Below are 5,579 nucleotides of genomic sequence, written 5' to 3'. Positions count from 1 at the left end.
CCATCTGATCGGTGGCCTACTGGCAAATTTACCAATCTGTCAAGCAATCCTGGCAAGAAAGGAAAAAACGGCAACTTCTTTAAACTCATCCACTGTTGCAATTAGAAACGGTGGCAAAAAATGTGGCCAGAGTGGGAGAGAACGGCAGTGCTTCGAGACTGCTTTCAACACCGGCAGCCAGAGAACAAAGAGGGAGGGCAAACAGGACCCGAGATCAATTCGCATCGAGCGCGGTATCGCTTCTCGGCCTTTTGGCTAAGATCGAGCGTGTTCCTTTTCGGGCTTATTTGGATCTGAGCGGACTGGAACGCTGGCCGCGACCTCGTGCGCTCGCAAAGTGCGGACTTTGCTGTGATTGGTCGTTTGTGTGCTGGCTCCGCCCCTAAATTTGCATAAGGACCAAATCAACACTGCAATGGCAGGGAAGGGTTCCTGGTGAAAGCAGTCCTGCCACTGACATGACAATGGACAGGGCCCGGCAGCTTGAGACACATCTTTCTTTCAATAAGCAAGTTCTTTTTAAAAAAGTTTCCTTCCACAGCAGCTCTGAGTGTGAGAGAGAGAGAGAGAGAGAGAGACACTGACTGACTGACTGACTGATACTGACACCGACACACACACACACATATTATTTATTATTATTTTAAACGACAAAGGTGTTCAGAAGGAAGTCCTGGGGGGAAGGCAGGCAGGGAGGGACGGACACAGGGAAGTCCGCACAAAACAGGTCCCCTGGAACCTCTGACCCAGAAAACCGGGTTCCTGGTGAAAGCAGTCCTGCCATTGACATGACAATGGACAGGGCCCGGCAGCTTGAGACACATCTTTCTTTCAATAAGCAAGTTCTTTTTAAAAAAGTTTCCTTCCACAGCAGCTCTGAGTGAGAGAGAGAGAGAGAGAGAGAGAGACACTGGCTCACTGACTGATACTGACACCGACACACACACACACACACACACATATTATTTATTATTATTTTTAATTGATTTTTAGAACAGGGAGATGGACTAGGGGCTTGCTCCGTCCACTCCACGCATCGACCCAGTATTGCAGTGTTTCTGGGAACGGTGCAGCTCCCCGTGGGGAGATATTCAAAAGGAAAAACAGCTCTTTCCCAGTGTCTCTGTGTGTGTGTGTGTGTGTGTGTGTATTATTACTGAGAATAAAGCTGATATCTCTCTCTCTCTCTCTCTCTCTCTCACTCAGAGCTGCTGTGGAAGGAAACCGTTTTAAAAAGACCTTTCTCAGCTCAGTGGTATTTTTTTCTTCTCCAAGGCTGAGTGCCGCTCGCACGTAGCGATATAATTCAAAGTGCAAAATAACTTGGCGTCGTTGACTTTAAACAAGCAGGGTCTGCTTCCAAATGAAAGCTGCGCTCCCGAACTGGACTGACTGTCTGTCTGTCTGTCTGTCTGTTTGTCAAGGGGTGGAAAAGGCGGCGGTGGTGGTTAAGGGTGGAGCTTTACGCTCAGGAGGGGAGACTTTCTTTCAGAGGTGCCAATTAATCTGCAGCAGAAAGCCATCCCCCCCGACCGGGATTCGAAGCCCGGTCCTGACCACGAGACCACCGGGGAGAGTTGCCTCAAGTCCCTGAGGGACCTGGACACGAGGCCGAATACACACGCACGCCTGCTGCACTGGCAGCAGCGACCAACAGGGGGCTGACCGGCTGATCCTTCCCTTTCACAGGCAGGCTTTTGGCCCTCGCTGAAACGACAAAGGTGTTCAGAAGGAAGTCCTGGGGGGAAGGCAGGCAGGGAGGGACGGACACAGGGAAGTCCGCACAAAACAGGTCCCCTGGAACCTCTGACCCAGAAAACCGGGTTCCTGGTGAAAGCAGTCCTGCCATTGACATGACAATGGACAGGGCCCGGCAGCTTGAGACACATCTTTCTTTCAATAAGCAAGTTCTTTTTAAAAAAGTTTCCTTCCACAGCAGCTCTGAGTGAGAGAGAGAGAGAGAGAGACACTGACTCACTGACTGATACTGACACCGACACACACACACACACACACACACACACACATATTATTTATTATTATTTTAAACGACAAAGCTGTTCAGAAGGAAGTCCTGGGGGGAAGGCAGGCAGGGAGGGACGGACACAGGGAAGTCCGCACAAAACAGGTCCTTTGGAACCTCTGACCCACAAAACCGGGTTCCTGGTGAAAGCAGTCCTGCCATTGACATGACAATGGACAGGGCCCGGCAGCTTGAGACACATCTTTCTTTCAATATGCAAGTTCTTTTTAAAAAAGTTTCCTTCCACAGCAGCTCTGAGTGTGAGGGAGAGAGAGAGAGAGACACTGACTGACTGACTGATACTGACACCGACACACACACACACACACACACACATATTATTTATTATTATTTTAAATTGATTTTTGGAACAGGGAGATGGACTAGGGGCTTGCTCTGTCCACTCCACGCATCGACCCAGTATTGCAGTGTTTCTGGGAACGGTGCAGCTCCCTGTGGGGAGATATTCAAAAGGAAAAACAGCTCTTTCCCAGTGTCTCTGTGTGTGTGTGTGTGTGTGTGTGTGTGTATTATTACTGAGAATAAAGCTGATATCTCTCTCTCTCTCTCTCTCTCTCTCACTCAGAGCTGCTGTGGAAGGAAACCGTTTTAAAAAGACCTTTCTCAGCTCAGTGGTATTTTTTTCTTCTCCAAGGCTGAGTGCCGCTCGCACGTAGCGATATAATTCAAAGTGCAAAATAACTTGGCGTCGTTGACTTGAAACAAGCAGGGTCTGCTTCCAAATGAAAGCTGCGCTCCCGAACTGGACTGACTGTCTGTCTGTCTGTCTGTCTGTTTGTCAAGGGGTGGAAAAGGCGGCGGTGGTGGTGAGGGTGGAGCTTTACGCTCAGGAGGGGAGACTTTCTTTCAGAGGTGCCAATTAATCTGCAGCAGAAAGTCATCCCCCCCGACCGGGATTCGAAGCCCGGTCCTGACCACGAGACCACCGGGGAGAGTTGCCTCAAGTCCCTGAGGGACCTGGACACGAGGCCGAATACACACGCACGCCTGCTGCACTGGCAGCAGCGACCAACAGGGGGCTGACCGGCTGATCCTTCCCTTTCACAGGCAGGCTTTTGGCCCTCGCTGAAACGACAAAGGTGTTCAGAAGGAAGTCCTGGGGGGAAGGCATGGAGGGACGGACACAGGGAAGTCCGCACAAAACAGGTCCCCTGGAACCTCTGACCCAGAAAAACGGGTTCCTGGTGAAAGCAGTCCTGCCATTGACATGACAATGGACAGGGCCCGGCAGCTTGAGACACATCTTTCTTTCAATAAGCAAGTTCTTTTTAAAAAAGTTTCCTTCCACAGCAGCTCTGAGTGAGAGAGAGAGAGAGAGAGAGAGAGAGAGACACTGACTCACTGACTGATACTGACACCGACACACACACACACACACACACACACACACACACACATATTATTTATTATTATTTTTAATTGATTTTTAGAACAGGGAGATGGAATAGGGGCTTGCTCCGTCCACTCCACGCATCGACCCAGTATTGCAGTGTCTCTGGGAACGGTGCAGCTCCCCGTGGGGAGATATTCAAAAGGAAAATCAGCTCTTTCCCAGTGTCTCTGTGTGTGTGTGTGTGTGTGTGTGTGTGTGTATTATTACTGAGAATAAAGCTGATATCTCTCTCTCTCTCTCTCTCCCTCTCTCTCTCTCACTCAGAGCTGCTGTGGAAGGAAACCTTTTTAAAAAGAACTTTCTCAGCTCAGTGGTATTTTTTTCTTCTCCAAGGCTGAGTGCCGCTCGCACGTAGCGATATAATTCAAAGTGCAAAATAACTTGGCGTCGTTGACTTGAAACAAGCAGGGTCTGCTTCCAAATGAAAGCTGCGCTCCCGAACTGGACTGACTGTCTGTCTGTCTGTCTGTCAAGGGGAGGAAAAGGCGGTGGTGGTGGTGGTGAGGGTGGAGCTTTACGCTCAGGAGGGGAGACTTTCTTTCAGAGGTGCCAATTAATCTGCAGCAGAAAGTCATCCCCCCCCAACCGGGAGTCGAAGCCCGGTCCTGACCACGAGACCACCGGGGAGAGTTGCCTCAAGTCCCTGAGGGACCTGGACACGAGGCCGAGGACACACGCACGCCTGCTGCACTGGCAGCAGCGACCAGCAGGGGTCCGACCGGCTGATCCTTCCCTTTCACAGGCAGGCTTTTGGCCCTCGCTCAAACGACAAAGGTGTTCAGAAGGAAGTCCTGGGGGGAAGGCATGGAGGGACGGACACAGGGAAGTCCGCACAAAACAGTTCCCCTGGAACCTCTGACCCAGAAAACCGGGTTCCTGGTGAAAGCAGTCCTGCCCCGCTCTGCCATTAACATGACAACGGACAGGGCCCGGACCAGGCGCAGCGGACGGTAGCGAGCAGTCGGAGGGTGAAAATCCGCCAGTGGGTGAAATGGAGAGCCGTGCGGTGAGAGGAGGCGGAAAGCGGTTCGCAGACTTTCGCTGTACCTCCGGCGGGCAGCGCCGCACCTCCGACCGCTCGCTACCGTCCGCTGCGCCTGGTCCGGCCGCACGCGACCAGCCGTACCCGGAGGAAATCGGCCTCGGCCTTCCCGAGATATCAGTCTCCAGGTGGGACAGAAAAACCGGGGGCCCCCGGCTCGCTTTCAGCGGCCCGCTAGTCGACTTCCCGGCGTGCGAACGCGATCCTTCCGGTACCCTTCGGTGCCCCTTGCCCGACTCTAGCTCCGGTGGTAAAGCGGAGTCGGTCGGTCTGACGGCCGCCGAGTTAGCAGGCGGAAAGCGGTTTGCAGCCTTTCGCTGTACCTCCGGCGGGCAGCGCCGCACCTCCGAGCGCCCGGTACCGTCCGCTGCGCCTCGTCCTGCCGCACGCGACGAGCCGTCCCCGGAGGAAATCGGCCTCGGCCCTCCTGAGATATCAGCCTCCATACGGGCGTCACAAATCAGTGGACATGGTCAGCTGCAAAGCAGTGTCATTACAACCTTTCATAAACGACAGGGCAGCACCGCACTGCACTGCACCGCACTGCACCCCACACTACATCACACTTGCCTGCCTGCCTGCCTGCCGGCCTGCCGCTGCCGCTGCCTACTCTCACCAGCGGACCAAAGTGAGGATAACACCCCGAAGCAAGCATCTCCCTTGCCGCCCACCAGCCCACACCAATCCCCTTGCCTGCCTCCCACAAATTCCACCAGCGAGGCAAAGTGAAAATCAACCCCCAAAAAACGCACTCCACACCGGCCATCGCCCGCTATACACCCCCCCCCCCCCGGGGCGAATATTAAGCCCGAGAACACCGACTGTAACCAACCGCAGTGAAAAGTTGAAGTGGCAACTCATTAACCAGATTTACACTTGGCAACTCATAAACCAAATGAACAAAAAATCTGGTTAATGAGTTGCCCAAAATAAATCTGGTTAATGAGTTGCCACTTCAACTTTTCACTGCGGTTGGTTACAGTCGGTGTTCTCGGGCTTAATATTCACCCCGGGGGGGGGGGGGGTGGGTGATTCTGGGGGTAGTGTCCGGGAGGGTGAGCCTTTTATTCGGCAGGAGGCGTGTGGGGAAATCATCAACC

At 53.0% G+C, this 5,579-nt stretch overlaps 3 pseudogenes; all 3 read left to right on the top strand.

Moving 5' to 3' along the window:
• Nucleotides 1-961: 961 nt before the first annotated feature.
• LOC137313152 (U2 spliceosomal RNA) lies at nucleotides 962-1,078 on the top strand (annotated as a pseudogene).
• Nucleotides 1,079-2,360: 1,282 nt separating this feature from the next.
• On the top strand, nucleotides 2,361-2,477 carry LOC137313175 (U2 spliceosomal RNA; annotated as a pseudogene).
• A 965-nt stretch (nucleotides 2,478-3,442) lies between these two features.
• Nucleotides 3,443-3,559, top strand: LOC137313198 (U2 spliceosomal RNA; annotated as a pseudogene).
• Nucleotides 3,560-5,579: the final 2,020 nt, after the last annotated feature.

The sequence above is a fragment of the Heptranchias perlo genome, unplaced genomic scaffold (assembly GCF_035084215.1).
Source record: "Heptranchias perlo isolate sHepPer1 unplaced genomic scaffold, sHepPer1.hap1 HAP1_SCAFFOLD_442, whole genome shotgun sequence".
Lineage (NCBI taxonomy): Eukaryota > Metazoa > Chordata > Chondrichthyes > Hexanchiformes > Hexanchidae > Heptranchias > Heptranchias perlo.
This window is presented reverse-complemented; position numbering and strand designations above follow the sequence as displayed.